Raw genomic sequence first — 12,342 nt, forward strand, 5'->3', positions numbered from 1 at the left:
TATATATATATATATATATAATAGGCCTGTGTATAAAATTTGTGGCTCGAAAATCTCCATAACTTAATAAATTTTATTGAAATTTAGATATGATGTGTTAGTGTACCTGAAGTTATACATGTTAAAATTTGATGAAGATTGGTTGAGTTCTTAATTATGCTCAATTTAAGGTCAAAAAAGGATCTTCTCCGTTATCTGTCACCACCGAATTAAATTATGTACTTAATAAATGCTTTCGTGAAAACTAAAGCTCCACTTTAAGTATAAATCAAATACGCTAGGTCGCAGCACGTACAATTTTATTGAAAGTACATTTTAGCAAGCTTTTTCTAAAATATTTTTTATTAATTTTTTTTATTTTAAATATTAAGCTAATTTATTTTGCCTTTTTTGGTCTGTATTATTGTTGTTATAATTTTAAAAATAATGTTTATTATACATTATCTTTCAAAATAATTAGTTTAATATTTTGATGTATACTTAAATGGAGCTGTAGTTTTCATGGAGCATTAGTTTAAGTGTATGATATAATATCCCATAATAGGAGAAAGGAAAAAAAACTGAAAATGTACTCAAAACCCCCTTTTTGGCTCTAACTAGGGTTCCTGTGAACAGATTCGCTTGAAAATCAATCGGGCTCTTTTTCCAATAGGTTTTCATCATCCCACCAAGTTTCGTGAAAATCGGTTAAGATTTGCTGCGTCCGATCGAGCGGATGAAAATATCTTATGTATATATAAGTGTATAAACATGACCGGGCACAACAGCGATTTCCAAATTCTTTTGGAAATCCGCTAAAAATATGTAAAAATAACAAAGATTTGCACAATAAAATTACACAGGTTTAATGTAATACAAAAAAATTTTAAATAAATTAAACCGACTTCAAGAAATTAAATTAAAAGATAACACTTTTCAATTCTTATTTAAATTTCAACTAATTGAAATCAACACCATTTTAGTAGAAAAACAATTGGCAACAGATTACTAATTCTTTAAAGGGAAAATTTGAAAAATTTGTACCGAAGAACCAGAATAAAAAAAATATAGCTTAAGAATATTATTTTGTAGTTATACAGGATTTTTGTTTCAAATTTATAAAATAAAAAAAAATAATACTTTATATTGTTACCGATAAAAAATATAATAAACTAATAAAAACTAATAAATGTTTTAAAACATTTTATTTTTCATGAATAAGATAATAAACTGTTTGCTAGTTTCCAGGAAGACACAGACAATTAACTATATGACTGCAGAAAGAACTGTACGGGACCTAAGTCCAGCCTATATATTACATAGAAGGAAAATTAACTGCACATCCACGTACACTGTTGCTTTCCTTTTCTATTCACAAATATTTTCTAATATACGACGGAAAATTAACTAACGATTTTGCTTACAAAATTCATATCTTATCTTCTTAGAACAAAACTCGTAAAGTCTTTTTAGTAGATAGCACTGATGCGTAGGCCGTCGACTAATTAAGTTAATCTCCCACTTGGTATGCAATTCCAAAATATAATATAATAAAATTTCCCAAACAGCCGTGTCAAAAAAATAAAGAATATATATTTATATTAACCGTTCCAAGGAAGATTGGCGGGTATGTGAAAATCTTGAAAAAAACTTTTTTTCTAACTTTAAAATTATTATTTAGCAAACGTGAAGCTATTGTATTCGTTTAACGGTTGGGAAATCGAGCATCCAGAAATCGCAATTTTTCTTTCCTTTTTTCGAAATTTATATTTATTATTTCGAAAGGATTTTGATAAAATCTAGTAAAAGTTAACTTAAAGTTGATAATTTTTTTTAATCGTACATATTCCAAAAATCTATTGACATAATAAAGGCGTTTTGGAACAACATTTCTGGTGTATTATCACTACACAATTTTATAACATTTTAAAAATTAATTATCATAAAAGAAAATAATAAAGAATCAACAATTTGAAATCTATAAATATTAAAGAATCATAAATCTTAACCTTTTGATTTAGAAATTATGTGTTACAAAATTTAACTATCACAAATTATTTGTAAATAATATTATATAAAATTATTATTGTTATTAAGCATTGAAGAAAAAAGACATAAAATCATAAAACGCCTTAGCTAACCTTAAAAAACAAAATATTTACTAATCATGAATGTATAGAAAATAGGTTAGGTTAGACTAGTTTACAGTACATAATAGAAAACCGCACTGTTTGGGTAGGGTAGAGTTATACGTTGATGTGTAATACTGATTTAAAATGAATTGGGTCAATGGTTTATAGTTTTACACAGTAATATTTTATTATGAAAAAAATGAAATATTGTATCTTTCTTTTATTAAAATATAATAATATTAAAAAATAAATATTTGAAATATCCGTCATTCTTCTAGTTGTTAGTTTTATTACCAGGAAACGAACTTCGAGCAAAAGTTCAAAAAAATTATTAGTTTTGAAGGTACTTTAATATTTTATTCTCCCTGAGCATGTAAAATAAAGACCAAACAAAATATTTTACCAAAAGAACGTCAAACTGTTAATCCCAACGAAAATAGTGAAAAATTATTTTCTACGATTCGTATTTCTATTCAAAATTTAAAAAAAAAGATTTTTTTTAAAAATACTTAATGAAAATTTCTGTTGATATCGGTGATTTTAAAATTAAATTTCAGTAATTTTATAAAATCTTTTTTAAATCACAGTTAAAAAAAAATTAATATAGAATTGAAAATACATCTCCTTTGTTAATAATTTTCTGAAAAAGAAAGAAAAAACAGGTTTAATCAGTGCGCCTTATGACTGTTATTTATTAGTGCCTTTTATCACTAATGTTCCATAATTAAATATCAAATCTTTATTCATTAATTATTTAAATGAAACAAGATCAATTATCTTGAATCGTAATGATACAGTTTAAGTCAAAAACATTTATTAGCTTCGAACTAAGAAACGCGCTGAATCAGAATCTTTTATGTGAAAATCCGAACCTAAACTAAGAACCTCTTGAGAGTTGTGAGGATTAAATAGGGAACATTTTTAAATCCTAATATTTAAAAAAAAAAGTGAAAAAGATAAATATTGGAAAATATCAAATGGAACAACTTGTTGGAATAAATCATTTAATAATATTTACCATTTAAAAGTAATTTCTAATTTAAGGAAATATTTTGTACGTTAACTTCTAGATAATAACAGTGTAAACAGAGTCGTGATCGCAGATAATCACCTTTCTCGTCATACCAGAAATGGGATAATGAACAAATTACTGCTTAGAATCTAAGGGGTTGCGCACCCTCGAAAAAATCTCTGTCATCCATGCGTAGTAGTATCATTATCACTTCGAAGTAAGATCACACGCTTTATTATTCTTATTATAAATCATTTTAAATATGCATTGAAGAATTTAGAAGATCTTTGTAGAAACTGATTTACTTCTTTGTTATTTTAATGAGTTATACTATACCAAGAAAAATATATTTGTTTAGAGAGAGTAAAACGTGCCTTTCTCTAACAATAAATAATCTACTGCGTATTCGTTAGCAGCATTTATAAGCTATTTTGTATGTTGCTGTATTATACTGAAATACAACCTATTTTGGTCTGTTTAATAAAAACAAATATGCATCATTTTTAAAAATAATTAATTCTTTGAAACTGTTTTTTTCCTATTATGGTAATCAAGCAGTACATTCAAAATAATCTGCTTATTATTCAAAAATTACTTTATAACAAAACATTTATTTTTCAGGAAAAATAAGGAAAATTCAGTTTAACTTTATCGTTCTCAATTAGCGCGTTCTCAATAATTAATTTCTTCTTATCAGAAGAAATCAATTATTATGTTTAATGTAGTCTACTACTACTTTTTACGTTTTAAAAACTATAAAAAAAATTATTTATTTCAAATATTTACAGAGAAAAGTTAAAATGATTCTGCAGTTTATAATACAAAACCAGACCTCAATTCTAGTAAGTTGAAGTGAAAAATTTATTGTTATTTATTCAAATAGGTTGCATGACCGCATAATTTTCCATTAAACTTTCTTAATGACCTACTCAGTATTAGTGCTTACTAGTTTAACCGGCTTACTACAATCGTACGAAAAGAAAAGTATTAAAATTATTGTAATTGAAAAAACTTTTTTTTATATTTAATTACAAAACACGCGCACGTGAATACACGCATACTTTATATTAAGATTTGGCTTGGTTCCATGGGACCCACTAAAAAATCATTAAAAAGAGTTTAGGCCCGAAAAAGTAATAATAATATTTGAACTGATAGATTGGTCGTGTTAAATATTCCTTCTCTTAATCAGCCAGAAAGAAACATTGGACTGTTTATCTATTTCATTGAAAATAGGTTTTGAGCACGCAGTTATCTCAAGCATCGACGGGACCTTCAAAGTGATTTTCCTGTGAGTAATAACCAAGAAAAGTTCCTCAATTAAGGAATAAATGAGGATTTTTTGAGAAATTCTCAGAGAAGACTCAAATTTTGGGTCTGATGACGTTTTATATCATATCTGTTGGTCATTCCGAGAAGAATAAAAATTTTAAAAAATCAGCCCGATCCATCCAGTAGAACGTTCACATGGACTGGAAATAGGGTTTCAGCCTAACTTTGAAAGAACAAAAAGGACAGTTTTAGTTGGGCGCATGGCCATAAATTCCCTATTTTTCAGCTTGACAACGCCAGTAATAAATATGGCGACTCTTGAACAGAAACTCTTCGAGTTTTGCAGTTTGCTAAATTTGAATTTGTAATTACTGTTCAACTTCGATTCATAAAATATTTAATTGTAATTCTCCAGGTGATAATTCGAAACGACAGGCTGTCGGTATAAAGGGCAGAATAAGGAATGACCGAGTGTTACTGAAGAAATTATTGAACTTGTTAAGGAATCTTTCCTGCATAATCTTAAAAAAAATTGTTAGGAAGGCCATCCGCGAACTAGCCGTGCAAGTAATGACAATGTGGAATTTTTTAAGTAAACCCTTTACATATGCGTCCATACCGTTTACAGGTGTTACAGGCTTTAATGCCTAGCAAGTATGTCTGTGCGTGCCGACTTCTTAATCGAAATGTTTCAGCACTTTCTTTATAATATTATGTTTATGATGAGTCTACATTTTAACTTAGTGAAAAAATGACCCAGTATAATGTCCGAATCTGAGAGTTAGAAAATCCCCATTAACTCTTACATTGCAAAAGGGACTCCCCAAAATTAAATCTTTTTTGTTTAGTATCGAAACTGAAATTTTACGGGCCGTTATTTTTTGCTGAAGCAAGTGTAACAGGATCTCAAGTTCCCTATAGATCTTATCGCTAAATACAGAGTTGAGAAATACTTAGGCAGAACAGATAATGAAGTAAAAGAAGAGATATATAACTTATGGCAGCAAAGATGGCTGGATGTAGGGGTAGCTAATTGGACTAGATTATTAATACCAGACATATTAATATGGACAAGTAGGCGTCATGGTGAAATGGATTATTATGTTACACAATTTTTAACAGGGCATATGCATTGGTTGTTTCAATGCATATCTTCATAAAATTGCCAAAAGAGATCATCCTATGTGTATGTACTGTGTAGAACAAGATGGTGTTGAGCATACCATTTTGAGGTGCCACAAATGGCAGGAGTTAAGGCAGTATGCAGGTATTAGAGGGAAAACGCCGAAGGAAACAGTTGATTATATGCTTGACACTGAGGTAAAATGGAAAAAGGTTGCTGATTACATAAGAACAGTTTTAAAGCAAAAGAGCATAGATGAAAGAAATATGGGGTACTAGTTTGTTAGGTGGGGTGGACAGCCTCAGCAGTGAGAGCCAGGATGCTGAGTGTGCTGGTTTCAATGATCTGCTGAGGACTCCTTGGGTGTGTTTGGTAGGAATAAAAAATAACAAAAGATCCATGGGCCACACCACGGCATTGAGGTATGGAGTGGTGCCATAAAGGACAAAAATGAAAGAAACCTCAAAAGAGCCACCGGTTAGCCCGACCTGCCATCCCAGGATATTGCCGGTAGGTGGGGAGGGCTAATTAGAGTAACGGACACTCCCCTGGGTGGCGTAATACCATCAAGTATTGGCCCAGGGAAAAAAAAGAGAAAAAAAAGTGTAACAGGAGTTACTTATTTAGATATCCTGCGTTCAACTAAAAGATGGATCAGAGTGTTTTATTTGGCAACAAGATGGTGCATCTCCTCAGCCATAACTCTATTTGGGATCGATTGAATGACGTTTCCCCTTCTGTCGGATCAATTCGTTTCGATCCGATGACAGAGCTTGTTTGCGATTGCGTCCAAGGTCACCAGATCCGACCCACGTAATTTTTTCCTTTGAAGTTTTATAAAGGATTTTGAGTTTGTTATTCCGCTACCTATTGATCTACCCGATATGAGATATAGGATTGAAACCGCTATCGCACCCATTTCATGCTGGTTTAGAATGGGACAAACTCTCCTATCAGTTGGATGTGTGTTGCGTGACGAAATAACGCTTGTAGAAAAAACTGTGCGAGTACTCTTTTATTTTGTTTGTGATTTATTACTGTAAATCAAATGTAAAAAATATTGAATAGCTTTAAAACACCAACATTTTTTAAACACTTTCTATTAAACTAATACTAGGCAATAATGGCGAAATGAATAAACGGAAAATATGTTCGAGTGGTTTATGTAGACAATTAAATTTATCGTTTAAAATGTTTTACAACTAAGCTACATGTAATAAAAAGACTTACAACGGGGATTAACAGAGGAACTATACCTTCAACAAAAAAAATTTCAAAGTCAGCTTATTAATTGAAAGGCTTAAACACACATAAAAGGAATTAATAAATACTGGACTGAAAACCTCCTCCTTTTTTGAAGTAGGTTAAGAAATGTACATTCACATCGTTAAGCCGTCAGCGTTCACATTAGAAAGTGGAATTCACAGTCAATGTAATAGTTTTCAGTCTGATATGTTTTCTCGCGTTAAAAAATAATATTTTTATTGAAAAATTATGTAATATAAAATTACATGATTTTTTTTTTTTTTATAATTCATCTTCTTTTGTATTAATAATATTAAAAATCAATATTTGGATTTATTGAATATTCCTGTAAATATTGCCATATATTAAAAGGATAAAAATCTTGGTTTTACCCGATAAAACCTTCAATCTAAAGGTTGAGATTTTTGTACACCTATTGCATAGTTTTGCAAGAACAGGCTAACCCCCATCCCAGAGAATTAAAGGGATTAAAGATTAAAAAAAAGATTGAAAGTAAAAAATTATATCTAACCATTCAGAGGGATTGATTCCATATAAAAGATAGCATTAAAGAACTCTTCAAGCAATCGGCTTCCAACCAGTTAGAACTATTTTAAAGTACATCTTTATTTGGGATATATCGATGTATAAACTTTTCTCTTTAATGCTAGTTTTATAAAGAATAGTATTAAACGAAAAACTGAAGAGATGAAACTAAAAAATAAAAATTATAAAAATAGTTCTTTTTTATTATACTGAAATTCATAAATGAAAATATAATATAAATTAAAAAAACTTTTTTATTTCTATTTAATCACACAAGATTTTTTTTTAATAAATAAGAAAAATTTATTTATTGCCCTGTTTGTGAACAGAAAGGATACATTTTGTTACTTTGCGATGTTTTTACTGATCTTCCTAATGGTTGTAATGCACGGAAAGTACTTTTAGGTACAAAAGACACTAGTCAGAGTTACTTTATTTGAAATTAATGACGTTCATTATACAGGTAATCCCTGTTACGAACAGAAAAAAGATGTCAATTATATATCTAAACACCTGCTGCATTCAGTCCGCTTTGTGTAATGACGTGCAACTGTATGTTTGACTAGGTGAAGAAAGCAATGGGAAACCGCTTCACTACTTAGTATTTCTGGCATGGGATACTTGTTATCTTGAGAATGGTTATGCTAGTTACGAGAGTGATTTATTTCATGTCAGGTCATCTACAACCTTTTTAATTACGGTAGTTAATACACATGAGATTTAATGTAAATACGAACTAATAATTCATCAGAACCAGTTATCGTTGCGATACATCAAATAAGTTATAAAGGTAGATATTTTAATAATAATTAAATAAGAGAAATTTCCTTTGTTATGATTTAATTTATAACAGTTAATTGTAAAGTTAAATATACAAATGTTTTCAAGTAGATTTTGACAAATAAACTATTACTCGATTTTGCTAAAGCTCACTTAAAAGTTTAGGAAAATATTCAGAACATAATTATTCCTTCAAGAAAATTTTAATTTTCATGTTATTATCTGTCAGTCTTTATTTTAATTTAACAAAAAGTAAAGATTTAGTTTTTAATATATCTAATTATAGCGTAATATACTGAAAGATTTCAATTTTTTTAGTTTATTACAAACATATTTAAAAATTATATTCAAACGATAGGATAAAGTATGAATTATAGGAAACAACTATTAAGAAAGGACTGCTTTATTACAGGTGATGGTACTTAGTTTAAATTGCCATTCTGTTAGTCTGTGTTGTCTCAACATATATTACTGGTACTTGCCCTTCACACCGCGCTAAGTTCGTAATAGTAATCTACGTTGGCTGGGTTATTGCATGCAGAACAGGTTTCTCGGGGTCATATCCCGACAAAGAATATGACTGAGGAGAGAGGTCAACGTTTAACAACCACTTCAGAAAAAAAAGCATGAAGTATAGTTTCTTTATTCTTCTGTATTTTGTAATATGCAAAACTCGCTGGAAAAAAGTAAATTTATATTCATCCGGTATATGTTTTAATTATAATTTTTATAAATATAGCGTATATAATTTTTTAAGTATTTTTTATTGAAATAAAAACTACGGAATTTGAATGAGTATTACGAAATTTGGAGACAGTTAATTTATACGTTTTAGATATAACAGCAGAGGGAAAAAACAAGATTTCCAGATTTCCCTTACACTACATATTTATTTGAAAAAAAAAATACCTTTTTAAGAATGTCGTCTCCAAAAAAAAACAAAAACCCATGATGGAAATTTCACACCTACAACTCAAAATTAATTTGACTTTTTTCAGCCATATATTTTTTTAATTTAATAATAATATTATCTTATTTAATTCAAAAAGTGACTCAATACCACATCAAGCCAGAAATTAGAAAATTTAAATGAACATATCTTAAGAAAATTTTAAATCACCATCATTCTGCTTGACGTGCATATGCAAAAATTTAAACGAAAAATGAAATTTTATTTTACTTTTAATTTTATCAAAAATCATTTTTTCAGTTACGGGGCATTTTTTGAATATATATTTACGCATTGCCATTTAAACCGGATTTTTTATAAATAAATCTGTTTTAATTTATGAAAAAAGTTCTTAACAAAAATTAAATTGGGCAACTGTTTTACAAAAAAAAACTGATGTGGACATCACATGACTTCCTTGTACGCCTATTAAATTACATATACATATTTTTTGCTGTACTTGATTTAAAATTATTTCATTTGAAAATTAGATACGATCCTCCAATTCTTTAATAAAGTGGACAGTTACACAACTGCTGAAATATTATTTTTTATTAACACCAAATATTTACACAATTCTTATCTTCGTGAGTTGCTGATTAACAAAATTTTCAGATTTCTGATGTGTCGTATAAGTAAAAGTTAATAATTTAACTATTCCCTTTAGTGAATTCCTGTATACTGGATGCAAATGTTAATTTCGACCTAACGGAGTAAAATATTCAGTTTTTATTATTGGATTATTTGGTGAATAATCAAAAATGAAAAAGAAACAATCATACAGGAAAAAGAAAGATAACATGAAGAAATATATCTCAAAAAAGACAATAAAATGAATATGAAGAGGAAGAAAATGTTAAGAACAAGGGAAGAATAAAAAAATTAAGAGAAGATGATAAATATAAAGAGGAAGAAAACGTTAAGACCAAGGAAAGAATAAAAAAAATAAGACAGGATAATGAATATAAAGAGAGAGAAAATTTGAAAACTATAGAACGTGTACGCAAATTAAGATCAGAAGAATTACAATATCAAGCGATTAAATGATTGGCAACAAAAAACAAATAAACGAAATGATGATCAACTCCGACTTAGGGAGAATATTGCCCGACAATATCAGAGGAGTAATGAACTAAAAGATAAGAATTTTTTGCAATTTATTAAAGTGTATGAAGTTCCACTTACCGACAATTTTAAAAATATATATCCGAGTACTTTCATAGCCGTTACTCCATCATCAGGGATTTCCCATAAGATGCTAATTCAAATTCAAATGTATAATCATATTTAAATTAAAAATTGTTACGTTCATAGTAGTCGGTCATCAAGAAATGAAATTAATTTGTACGTCAATAAGACTGTAACGTCCCTAAGATGTTTACTACTACTACTACTACTACTACTACTACTACTACTACTACTACAACTACTACTACTACTACAATTATGAAATTGAGTTAATATTAAATGAAATAGTACCAACCTATTAATAATTAATTAATATTAAACAAAGTATATAATAATTTGGGAAATCCCTGATGATAGAGTAACGGCTCCCAAAGTACTCGGATATATATTTTTAACATTATTGGTAAGTGGAACTTTAATTTTTACAACTGTATTAATACCAACGGTACCAAACGCTTAGTAAATTGAATCTAAATTTATTAAAGGTCGGGAATTTATGCCTCAATGTACATGTTGTTCCTGTGAAGGTCTATTTTTCAGTCACTCTGTAGTTAACTTTAATGTAGATAAATTAAACAGAAATTCTAGAATAATTAAATAAAATTAAACAGATATTATACTAGAAAATCAAAAAATAATACGATTCTAAATTATAATTTTCAGTAATAATAAATAATTCGATGTTTCTCCAAATCTATTACATATACACATATGTAGTAATGCCTATTAAATTACATACACATTTTATAAGTACATAAAATTTTATTTCCCTAACAACAACTGATTTTTTTTTTTTTTTGTTTTTATTGTTATTATTGAACTATTATTTATTGTAATTTTTTTTTTACAATCACGGGTTAATAATTAATTATTAATAAATCAATATAATTAAATTAAAAAAGGAGATTAAATCTGATTCGAACCGATGTGCCTTACATCTTGTAAGATCATTTTGATTTTGTAAGACCAAAATATTTCATTAGTTAAAATTTTATTTGGCTATAACTCTGGAACCAATGAAAATAAGTACCACTTATGATATATTGTTGAAAAGGTCTCAATGAGGGCTTATCACTGTAGTTAAGAAAAAGTCAAAAATTGAATGTTTTTTGGAATTTGTGCATTTTTGGACACTTTTGGTTCAGTCCATTGCAAACAAAAGAGGAGATGCACAATTAGATTTTTCAACAGTTCTAAATCCAAAATTTTAACATCCTACGGCTAATAGTTTTCGAGTTCTAATAGTTTTCGAGTTATGCGAGTTACATACGTACGTACAGATGTCACACCGAAACTAGCCAAAATGGATTCAGGCATGATCAAAATAAATATTACTGTTGAAATCTGGAAACCGAAATTTTTGGAGATCACAATACTTCCGTTAGTTCGTAGAAGGAAGTAGATACATAATTTTTTGATATAAATTATTTAGAAAACATAAATAAATGAATAATGATAGTCTTTAGGTAGTTAAATAACAAATTTTAACGATTTTAATTTTTAAATAATGCTTAATTTTATGAGGAAGAATTTAAAAAGCGTAAAAATGAATAATAAACGTTTTAAAATTCTTTACAGTAGAGCTGCATATCGTTTTATTGAGGTAAGATATGTCATAGAAGAAATGACTTATATAGCAACCTGTAAAACAAGACTGCATAGCATTGGCGTTACAATGGTCTCCGTTATGTACTGTGTGAGGTATAAAAATGTTACACTTCTTATAATAAACACTTTTTTTTCTTAGAAACTTATAAAAATTAATATATTCTTTTCTGTTTCCTTAGGAATTTTTGCACCCGCTAATAATCTTTCCGATTTTTATTAAACTCTTAGATTTTCAAAATTCATTCTTAAATTTATTTTTCCCCAATAGATAACTTTTTTCTCCTTAGCCTCCGGGAATCACCGTCAGGTATTACTTCAGAGGATAATACGTATGAGTGTAAATAAGTTGTAGTCTTGTACAGTCTCAGGTCGACCATTTCTGAGATGTGTTGTTAATTGAAACCCAACCACCAAAGAACACCGGTACCCACGATCTAATATTTAGAATCCACGATCACAGACAACTTAGGTTTTATATTTTAACACAGAAAAAAAATTGAGCCATAAA

At 28.7% G+C, this 12,342-nt stretch overlaps 1 protein-coding gene across 2 annotated transcripts in view; it reads left to right on the forward strand.

The window, feature by feature from the left end:
- The window catches only part of LOC142325187 (uncharacterized), a 168,070-nt gene that overhangs the window by 47,627 nt on the left and 108,101 nt on the right, over nt 1-12,342 (forward strand). Inside the window, exon 2 of one of the 2 annotated variants that reach the window (XM_075366619.1) lies at nt 5,628-5,715. The exons of the other annotated variant lie outside the window; for it this stretch is intronic. The gene's annotated coding sequence lies outside the window, so the exon portion shown is untranslated. The remainder of the gene's footprint in view (nt 1-5,627; nt 5,716-12,342) is intronic. 2 annotated transcript variants of the gene reach the window in all.

This window comes from Lycorma delicatula, chromosome 5 (genome assembly GCF_047948215.1).
Source record: "Lycorma delicatula isolate Av1 chromosome 5, ASM4794821v1, whole genome shotgun sequence".
Taxonomy (NCBI): domain Eukaryota; kingdom Metazoa; phylum Arthropoda; class Insecta; order Hemiptera; family Fulgoridae; genus Lycorma; species Lycorma delicatula.